Source organism: Panthera onca, chromosome C2 (assembly GCF_046562875.1).
Source record: "Panthera onca isolate mPanOnc1 chromosome C2, mPanOnc1 haplotype 2, whole genome shotgun sequence".
NCBI classification, from domain to species: Eukaryota; Metazoa; Chordata; class Mammalia; order Carnivora; family Felidae; genus Panthera; species Panthera onca.
Window position 1 is genome coordinate 100,859,217 of NC_138347.1, and position 10,944 is coordinate 100,870,160.

The 10,944-nt window shown below is 35.7% G+C and overlaps 1 pseudogene; it reads left to right on the plus strand.

The window, feature by feature from the left end:
• The first annotated feature begins 8,405 nt into the window (after window positions 1-8,405).
• LOC132684257 (anaphase-promoting complex subunit 13 pseudogene) lies at window positions 8,406-8,756 on the plus strand (annotated as a pseudogene).
• The last annotated feature ends 2,188 nt before the right edge of the window (window positions 8,757-10,944 follow it).

The following is a 10,944-nucleotide window of genomic DNA, read 5'->3' on the forward strand; positions in this document are numbered from 1 at the left end:
TTGGCAAAAGTTTTGGAATGACTTAAGATAAATAGCTTTCAGTTAATCACATTAATCAGCTTGAAGAAAATTTAAAGAAACTTCAGAGTCAAGTATGGCAGGCAGGTTCTCTCTGAAAAATTCAGATTTTCAAAAGAAAACTCTAGAATGAGGCACATAGCCAATGCCCACTCTAATATTTATTTACTTATTAAAATTTTTTTAATGTTTATTTATTTTTTTGAGAGAGAGAGAGAGAGACAGACAGAGTGTGAGTGGGGGAGGGGCAGAAAGAGAGGGAGACACAGAATCCAAAGCAGGCTCTGCACAGAGCCTGTCGCAGGGTTTGAACTCACAGACCTGGAGATCATGACCTAAGCGGAAGTCGGACACTTAACCAACTGAGCCACTCAGGTCCCCAAGCTAATGCCCAATTTAAATAGAAAGGATTATTTGTGTATGAATCATGTCAAAAAGACTAATGTCCAGAATTAACTGAGGCAAAAAATTTACAAGGTGAGAAATAACTTACATTTAGCTTAAATTTCTGAATATCTGAATGAGGATATGCATATTAGATAAATAAAGTCTCTTTATATATTTAATTAATAATTTTGATGGCTATATAGCTGTGATGGTAAGTTTTATGTGTCAACTTGACAGGCTACAAGATGTCCAAGTTAAACATTATTTCTGAGTGTAACTGTAAGGTTATTTCTGGATAAGATCAGCATTTCAATCAGTAGATCTGCAAAGTAGCTTGCCCCCCAATGTGACTGGGCATCATCCAGTCCACTGAGGACCTAAATAAAACAAAATGTAGAGGAAAGGAATTTTTTTTCCTGTCTTGTTGTTTGAGTGGACACATCTCAGTTCATCTACTCTGGCCCCCAAACTGGGCTTTACACTGTTTTACAAATTTGTGTAAAAAATCAGAAATACCCTTTTCCCTCTTAATAACATTGCATTATTTTTATCCCTACTTTTTTTTTTCAAATTTTTATTTAAATTCTAGTTAGCCTATGGGGCGCCTGGGTGGCTCAGTTGGTTAGGCGGCTGACTTCAGCTCAGGTCATGATCTTGAGGTTCATGAGTTCAAGCCCTACATCAGGGTCTGTGCTGACAGCTCAGAGCCTGGAGCCTGCTTTGGTTTCGGTGTCTCCCAATCTCTGCCCCCACCCTCTCTCTCTCTCTCTCTCTCTCTCTCTCTCTCTCAAAAATAAGTAAACACTAAAAAAAAAAAAAAATTAAATTCTAGTTAGCCTATAGTGTAATCTTGTTTTCAGAAGTAGAATTTATTGATTCATAACTTACATATAACACCCAGTGCTCAACGCAACAAGTGCCCTCCTTAATACCTATCAGCCACTTAACCCGACCCCCATCCACCTCCCTCCATCAAACCTCAGTTTGTTCTCTGTCATAAAGAGTCTCCTATGGTTTGTTTCCATCTATTTCTCTTTTTTTTTTTTTTTTACCACCTTCCCATATGTTCATCTGTTTTGTTTCTTAAATTCCACATTTGAGTGAAATCATATGGTATTTGTCTTTCTATAACTGACTTACTCAGCTTAGCATAATACATTCTAGTTCCATCCATGTCATTGCACATGGCAAGATTCCATTCCTTTTGGTGGTTGAGTAGTATTGCATTGTATATATATTCCACTTCTTTACTCATTCATTAGTTGATGGACATTTGGGCTCTTTCCATACTTTTGCTTTTGTTGATAATGTTGCTATAAACACCAAGGTCCATGAACTGCTTCAAATCAGCATTTTTGTATCTTTTGAGTAAATACCTAGTAGTGCAATTGGTGTGTTGTGGGGTAATTCTCTTTTTAACTTTTTTTTAACTTTTTAACTTTTTAACCTCTATACTGTTTTTCTAGAGTAGCTGTGCCAGTTTGCATTCCCACCAGAAGTGCAAAAGTGTTCCCCTTTTCTGGATCTTTGCCAACATCTGTTGTTTCCTGAGTTTTTAATTTTAGCCATTTTGACAGGTGTGAGGTGGGATTTCATCATGGGTTTGATTTGTATTTCCCTGATGTCGAGTAATGCTATATATCTTTTCATGTGTGTGTTAGCCATCTGGATGTCTTCTTGGGAAAAGTGTCTATTCATGTCTTCTGCCAATTTCTTTACTGGCTTATTTGTTTTTTGAGTGTTGAGTTTGATCAATTCTTTATAGATTTTGGATACTAACTCTTTATCTGATATGTCATTTGCAAATATCTTATTCACTTGTTTGCCTTTTAGTTTTGGTGAGCGTTTCCTTCACTGTGCAGAAGCTTTTTATTTTGATGAGGTCCCAATAGTTCATTTATGCTTTTGTTTCCCATGCCTCCAGAGACATGTCTAGTAGGAATTTGCTATGCCCAAGGTCGCTACCTATGTTTTCCTCCAGAATTTTGATTGTTTCAAGTCTCACATTTAGGTCTTTCAACAATTTTGAATTTATTTTTGTGGATGGTGTAAGAAAATGGTCCAGTTTCAGTCTTCTGCATGTTGCCATCCAGTTTTCCCAGCACAACTTCTTGAAGAGACTGTCTTTTTTCCATTGGACGCTCTTTCCTGCTTTGTTGAAGATTAGTTGACCATATGGTTGTGGGTCTGAGTTTTCTATTCTGTTCCATTGATCTATGAATCTGTTTTGACAGTACCATTGTGTCTTGACTACAGTTTATAATAAGACTTGAGTTCTGGAATTGTGATGCCCTAGTCTCACTTTTATTTCTTTATTTCTTTTTAATATAATTTATTGTCAAGTTAGCTAACATACAGTGTATACAGCGTGCTCTTGGTTTCAGGGGTAGATTCCCATGATTCATCGCTTACATACAACACCAGGTGTTCATCCCAACGAGTGCCCTTTTCAATGCCCATGACCCATTTTCCCCTCCCCCCCTTCCCCATCAACTCTGTTTGTTCTCCATATTTAAGAATCTCTTATGGTTTGCCTCCCTCCCTCTCTGTAACCATATTTTCCCCTTCCTTACCCCATGGTCTTCTGTTAAGTTTCTCAAGTTCCACATATGAGCGAAAATGTATGATATCTGTCTTTCTCTGATTGACTTATTTCACTTAGCATAATGCCCTCCAGTGCTTTTCTTTTGTAGGATTGCTTTGACTATTTAGAGTCTTTTATGGTTCCATACACATCTTAGGATTGTTTGTTCTAGCTCTGTGCAAATCTGTAGATTGCCTTGGGAAATACAGACATTTTAACATATCCCTACTTTGAAACTAATACGGTTCCTTTGTTCTTGGAGGCTTGAAGAGCATCAATCACTTTCATGATTATAGGCAGAGTATTCTAAAGTAATGTTAGTTAAAGCACATTTCCTATCTGTAATTCAGTTTTTCCATTGGGAAACGCTTTTGAAATAAACAGGGATATTGTTAAGGTGAGGTCATTTGGAAATGGAGTAAAGTTCAGAACCTCTCAATTAAACATTAGGAGTCTCTGTTAGAAACTAATATTAAAGAAAAATACCATCTTCTACACCCCCATTTTCTCATTTATTAAAGCGAGCTACCATATGACAATTGGTATTTTCTTATTTTGATTCCCACTTTTCCTTTACTCAGTATTTAGACAATTTAGAATATGTTATTTATTAGATTATAAGGGATGAAGTCAATAATAAAGATTGTCAATTAATCTCAGAATCCACAGTGCAAGTGTGAAATAACAGAAGATATCCAGAGGACACAAGGAGAATATGCAGACATTTCCTGGTTGCAGATGACTTTTACACTGATGACTTGACTAATTTATCCCATCTCAATTTATTATATGCTTCATATCCTTCTCATGATGCATGTTACCATATCATTTTTTTTCCTTTTTTTCCCATTTCTCATTTGTAAGCCTTTATTTTTTTCTAACTTTACTGAGAAGTAATTGACAGGTAAAATTATAAGGTATTTAAAGGGTACATGTGGTGATTTATGTGTGTGTGTATATATATGTATATATACATAATAAAAATATATATTTCTAATATATATATATGAAAAGATTCCTCCCACTAAGTTAATTAGCATATTCATCAACTTGTATATTTCCTTTTTTTTAGTGAAAATATTTAAGTTCTACTCTCTTAGTAAATTTTAGATTTCAATATTTTGTTATCGACTACAGTTACCATGTTATTCATTAGATCCTCAGATCTTATTCATCTTATAGCTGAAAGTTTGTGCCTTTTCAGCAAACTCTCTTTATTTCTCCCACTCCCAGTCCCTGGCAACAACTTTTCTGCTCTATGAGTTCAATTTTTTGTCTGTGTTTTTGGATTCCACATATAGGTGATACCATGTACTATTTATCTTTTCTGGATTATTTCACTTAACGTAATATCCTCCAGATTCATTCCTGCGATGCAGAAGGTAGGATGTATTTTTTTTTTAATGTTGAATAATATTTTGTCTATATATTAAATTTTCTTTATACATATATCCATTCAAACACTTAGGTTGCTGCCATACCTTGGCTATTGTGAATAATGCTGCAGTGAACAGGGGAGTGCAGATATCTCTTCAACAAAACGACTCTGTTTTCTTCAGACATATATCCAAAAGTGGAATTGCTGTTACGTATTGTTATTATTTCATTCCATTTTTATTATTTTGAGGGACTTCCATACTGTTTTCCATTGTGGTTAAAACAATTTACATTTTCACCAAAGTGTATAAAATTAATAAAGTACATAATTATATTTTTGTGTGGTCTTTCTGTTTAGTATTGCTGTTCTTCATTTGTATTATACTGTTATCTTGAAGAGTATAGCTTCTGTCACATCTACATAGTTAGCATATATCCTCAGTGACAAATAAATACTTTTAAGTGAATATAATTATGTACTTCATTAATTTTATATAAAAATATTTTACATAAAAATTATAGGTTACTATGATAGGGCTTAAAAGAAAAATGTACTTTAGACTCACAGATCAGAGAAAATCTTTCTGAAGAATTTATAACTTTTAAAAAAAATTTTAAATGTCTATTATTGAGAGAGAGGCAGAGTGAAAATAGGGGAGGGGCAGAGAGAGAGAGGGGTACACAGAATCTGAAGCAGGCTCCACGCTTCAAGATGTCAGCCTGGAGACCAACGCAGGGCTTAAACTCACAAACTGTGAGATCATGACCTGAACCAAAGTTGGACACTTAACCAACTGAGCCACTCAAGTGCCCCAGAAATTTATAACATTTTAAATGACTTGACAAATAACCCAAAACTTTCAGACAACAGTAGCAGGGTGGTGAAGGAAGAGAGCATTCCAGACAAGAGGAACAGAAAAACATGTGAAAAACTCCTCTGTAGGGAAAGATGTTCATCTGTTCAGAAAAGCCAGAGTAGATGCTGTGAGGCACTATCTAGATTTCCCCTTCAGGATGGAAGTGCAGGTTCGTGCCTCTTGTCACAGTTTAGTAACACTCTGAAAGGCCTTTCAAGCTCTAGAGTGCCCACCGGGACAAACTTGGGCTTTGTTTTTAAATGTATCCTTGTTCAACTTCTGCCTAGAACTTTGTTTCCTTCACTTCCTTTCAGCTTCAATAAAACTCCTAAGCACATGTATCTCTCTCTCTCTCAGAGTCTATTTCCAAGAAACCTGACCCAAGATAGGAAAAAGTTCATTTTTACCATATGACAGAAAGGGTTAGAGCAGTTTCTTACGTGGACACAGACAGTTAGGCAAAGCCCATGTTAAGATAATGCATTTTGTTCTAGTGGAACAGAAGAGGCCATTTTAAAGGTTTTTTGAACATCGGACTTAGCAAATATGATTTAAAATAATGACTCTGGACAATGTAGGGAAATAAAATGGGAAAAGCTTTCTTTCCACATATGGATGTAAAATAAAGGAATTGGAATGCTTTTCCTGTCATGATGATATTGTAATTTTAACACAGTGTGGTCCTTCATACTTAGAATTCTCACTTATTGCCTTTATCAGAACAAGAATAAAATTATTTCATAAATGAGTTTTTCAGTTCCTTGGAAAAGCTTCAAGTTTTCTAACTGTGAATTCTCAAGAGCTATTATCATGATTTTGAATACATAGTAAATGCTCGATACTGAAGTTAAAATAAAAGTTGCCTTGGGCACATGAGTAGCAAGAAAGGCGTTGGCTCTCTCCAGGATGCCTCATCTGTCCTCATCATTTCTGAGTGTTCACTGCAGCTGCCTGTAGTCAGTTCCTTAGCCTTGGCAAACATAAGGATTGGATGTATCAACACACTAAGAATAGACTTGTCTCGTGAGAGCTGGCTCATATTAACCAAGCCCCCAGAGACAGATGTTTAATGCCTGAACTCAAAGGTAGATCAGCACATTTTCTCTCCTTGAGCAAGCTATACTAAAGGCCCAAATATGACTAAGATGCTATCTGTACATGTGCTAGTCTAAAAGTCAAATTACAATCAGAAATGTGTTTGGTAAGCACAGAATCAGAAAAAAGGAAAGTCACTGTGATCTGAGTGGGTAAAAGCGTCATTCTAAGACAACCTGATTCATTCACATCCAAAATAAGGATTTTCCTGCTTATTAAGACAGCAAGTATCTTGGTGCTTAAATAAGAATGTGCATAATATGACTTCCTGATGTTTCCAGATTCAAGTAGAGTCCTCCTTAAAGAAATATACTTTTTCTTAATTATGTTAATTACTTTAATGAGGTTTTAGTCAATTCTTGCTAGAGTACTTTCATACTTTTAGAATGATTTTCTCCTCTCTCAGACATAACTCTATGATAATTTAATAATTTAGCTCAAGATGTTTATGTTATTTTTGTTATTTCAGGGAAAGGAAGTTTATTACTTAGGTAGAAGCTAATTTTTTGTCATATTTTACTACCATATAGTGATTCAACTCCAATACTTAAAAGTGACAATTCTATTCTATAGCAGACAATACCTTTTGAAATCCTTGTGTTAGGAGCTAATATTGGGTAACAGTATTAATTACTCAGATGGAAAAAGAGGGAGGGAAAGAGCTTCTCTATAGAGTAGCACATTATTTATTGAACATTAACTTGCTGAATTTATTATTGGTTAGGAAAGCACAGAGTATCTATGCAAAGGCTTAGAGAGATAGGTAGATTAAAAACATGGGCTCCAGAAAAACTCTTAAAAATTATGCAGTTGATCCTTTTGGCTTCTAAAATTTCCTTTTATTGCAAAAGTGAGAAAAATGATCGGGCTGTAGTACACTATATCTATTTATGCATGATAATTAAGTTATCGAATATAGATCTTCTGTAACCAAGTTGAAAATAAAGTAGAATTCCATCCTGTAAGCTTAGACAAATGTGTTATTCTCAATAAGGTCAATAATGAATTTGGACACGTTCAATATTTCATTGATAAATTTTAATTTTGTCCAGAGATTAAAGAAAGACGTCCCTAGTGAAAGCAAAGCAGCTAGAAGCATAGCAGTATGGTGGATGAAAATAAATAGGACAAGAAAGACTCTAGTTCTATAATGACTGGGTGACCTGGAGTCAGCTAGTATTTCTGATTAGCAGATTCCCTGATATAAAAGAACGATAATAAAATGTACACCATCCAAACACTTTGCTTATGGTGGCTTATGGTGCTTATGTATCCTTATTCAACTTCTTCTGACTAAACCTTTCCTTCCTTCACTTCTTTTCAGCTCCTAAACTCCTAAGCACATGTCTCTCTCTCTCAGAGTCTATTTCGAAGAAACCTGACCTAAGATAGAAAAAAGTTCATTTCTACCATACAACGGAAAGGGTTAAAGCAGGGTGATATGTGGGCACAGACAGGCAAAGCCCATGCTAAGATCATGCATTTTGTGAAAAATGAAATAATGTATGTGAAAATAAAGCCCAATACAAATGTTAATGGAATGCATTATTATTAACATTTTATAACATATATATTTTACATGATCATAGTGACAAAAATAATTACTAATATAATAATAACATTCACAATAGTATTACTCGTAATAACGATGATAAATTCAGGACATCTGGAGTATCACAACTCCAAAACTATTTTTCATTAAATAGGAAAATGAGATAAAACTAGAATAAGTAGAAAGTAATTCTTTCCTTTTTTTTAATTTTAATGTGTGTTTAATTTTGAGAGAGCGAGAGAGCGAGAGCACGTGCACAAGCAAGGGAGGAACAAAGAGACAGGGAGACAGAGGATCTGAAGCAGGGTCCACAATGACAGCAGAGAACCCGATTTGGGGCTCAGACTCATGAACGTCGAGATTATGACCTGAGTCGAAGTCAGACGCTTAACCGACAGCCACCCAGGCCTCCCCATATTGACTTTTTCTTCATTGCCAAAACAAATATTTGAAAATTAAGCCTCTTGCTTCTTGATGTTTTCAAAATTAGGCTCTATGTGGACAAGCATATTTATAATAAAAGTGAAGAATATTTATGTTTTATTATTTTTGTCATTTGTCTTGGTTTTATTTATGTTCATTTTGTTTTTAGATTAAAATTCAAGAGCAGAGTGCAACACTGGATCTGGCACTAATTTAACAAGATTAAAGCTTTAGGAGAATGGACAGTGAGGTCCAGAGAGATGGAGGGGTCTTGGATTTGATTGACGATGCTTGGCAACAGACAAGCTGCCACATGGGGACGTTGCAATACTTCTGAATGAGCTTCCTGAACCTGAACAAGACAACAGCTGCACCACAGAATCTATTAAAGAACCGGAAATGAACTGACATAGCTTTATAGTATCTCCATGAGAACATTCCACCCCCCAACCGCCCACCATAAGAAACTAACCCTTGGCTCCTTTCCCATGGATGGGTATTTTTATTTTTTTAATGTTTATTTATTTTTGAGAGAGAGAGAAAGAGAGAGAGAGAAAAGAGGGGAAGGGCAGAGAGAGATGGAGACAAAGAATCTGAAGCAGGCTCCAGGCTCTGAGCTGTCAGTAGAGATCCCAGTTCTTGGCTCGAGCTCAGGAACCATGAGATGAAGTCAGACGCTCAACTGACTGAGCCACCCAGGTGCCCCCTTGGATGGATATTTTAAAAATTCATGAATACAAAATATTTTCTTTCTGTCTCCTAATTCAAATCTTCAAGTGATAAATCCACACCAAAAATGTACACCCATTCAGTTTGTGGCAGCAAAGTGCAATGTGAACATACTCACCAGAATGAGAAACTTAAATGGAGGTTTCTCCAGAATGCAGAGTATTTGGCCCTTTGAACCTAAAATTTTTCATTCACTAGCTTGTGTTTGAATGTGACTGGTTAAACATTTGCCTTTACCTCTGATTTTTGCTTTACTATCAGAGTTTAATGCTTTCCAACTACTGATATGTGTCCTTTGACACCGGTGATTGAAGATAGGGGAGGGCAGGGCAAAACCAGATGCCAGGAGATTGTTGACTTCTCAAGTGCTGCTACTGTGAGAGGCATTTTGAGTGGCCGTGCATAGCACATGCACGTCTACTGGGTATATGGATGACCCATTCACTGATTGCTGGGATTCCTAAGATTTCCCACAGTATTTTCAAACTTTGGATAAATTCATGGGTTAAAAATTATTTGGCAGTTACCTCTGCTTTCCCAGTGGTTATTGGTGCCACCGGAAAGGACCTTTGGCTAGCTGGACCACTGGTTTTACCCAATCACAAGATTTTGTATTTCTCAAAGCCCTTTCAGATATAATGGAAACACCTCAAAGTCAGCGTTTAGTTAAGCATCTGTATAAGGACTTGTATTTTGAAAAGCACCTTCATGGGCATTTATCTCCTGGAATAATTTGCCTCCATTAAGTGATAGCTCTTGCTTTCTTATCTAGGTTGTGAACTCTGGAAAGAGGTCCTGTATTATCTTTCTGTATCTGTCATTAAAAAACAAAAAAGAAAAAACAAAACTAGAAACAGTGAAAAATAAATAAATAAAATAAAATTCAAGAGCAAATACCTTTTCTTTTTTGGCCTTCCATTTTCTGTAGGCACAGGCACACTGATGTCAACTTTAATACAAATGTAGAAGAGCTTTGTTTTATATAGCTTTGCTGCCAAATGTAGTGGATACAAAGCCTTTCCTTCTTGGTTCACTGCTTATGTATAATGCAAATCCTGTGATAGCTCAGCAAGATATCGTAAAGCATAAATGTCAGATTGATTCAATTGATAGTATCCGTAATGTTGGAATTTTCTTGCATTTGAAAGCATAGATGATGAGATGTTCAAAACATGGCTGAGTCAAGCAAACTCCCATAGAAATGGTTCCGTCAACGGTGCCATGTGATTATTCCTCTGGTGTCACCTCATATAACCACTGCCAAAATAACCTTTCTAAACACATTTCATTCTGCCACTCTGCTGCTTAAGGAGCTACAATTGATCTACACTGCTTACCACTTCAAAGTACAAATTCATATTTCTTTATTTATTGACTCAACAAATATTGATTGAGTTCCTACTATAGGGTGAAACCATTACAGGGGCTGGAAATACGGTGGTGAATAACACAGACATGCTCAGTAACCTTGCAGTCTATTTATCTAATTCTCTAAATTCTGCATCTAGTTTACCTAACTCAAGTCTATTATAGTTATCCCATTGCTTCTTTGTATATCCTCACTGTCCTCCACTTGCAGAATGTAGGTTTCTTCAGTTCTTTGACTTTCAACTTGCTTTTTTTTTTTTTTTTTTTTTTAGTTTTATTGAGGTTGAAGAAAAGGAAAAATTCTTTCTTGGCCCTTCAAAGTCTTCCAGCTGGACTAATAATTAAATTTACATGAGACAGATTAACATGAGGGAAAAAAAATCACAATTAGTTATTACATGAGCACAGAAACCCAATAATGAAATTGAGTATTAAAGAAATTACTAAGTCAGGCAGCTTTATAGTTTTTAGACAAAGATACAATAAATCTGTGAGGAATTGACAGGGAAAATATAACTCAACTTTGTGAGCTTCGATTAGCAAGGGATTCTTTT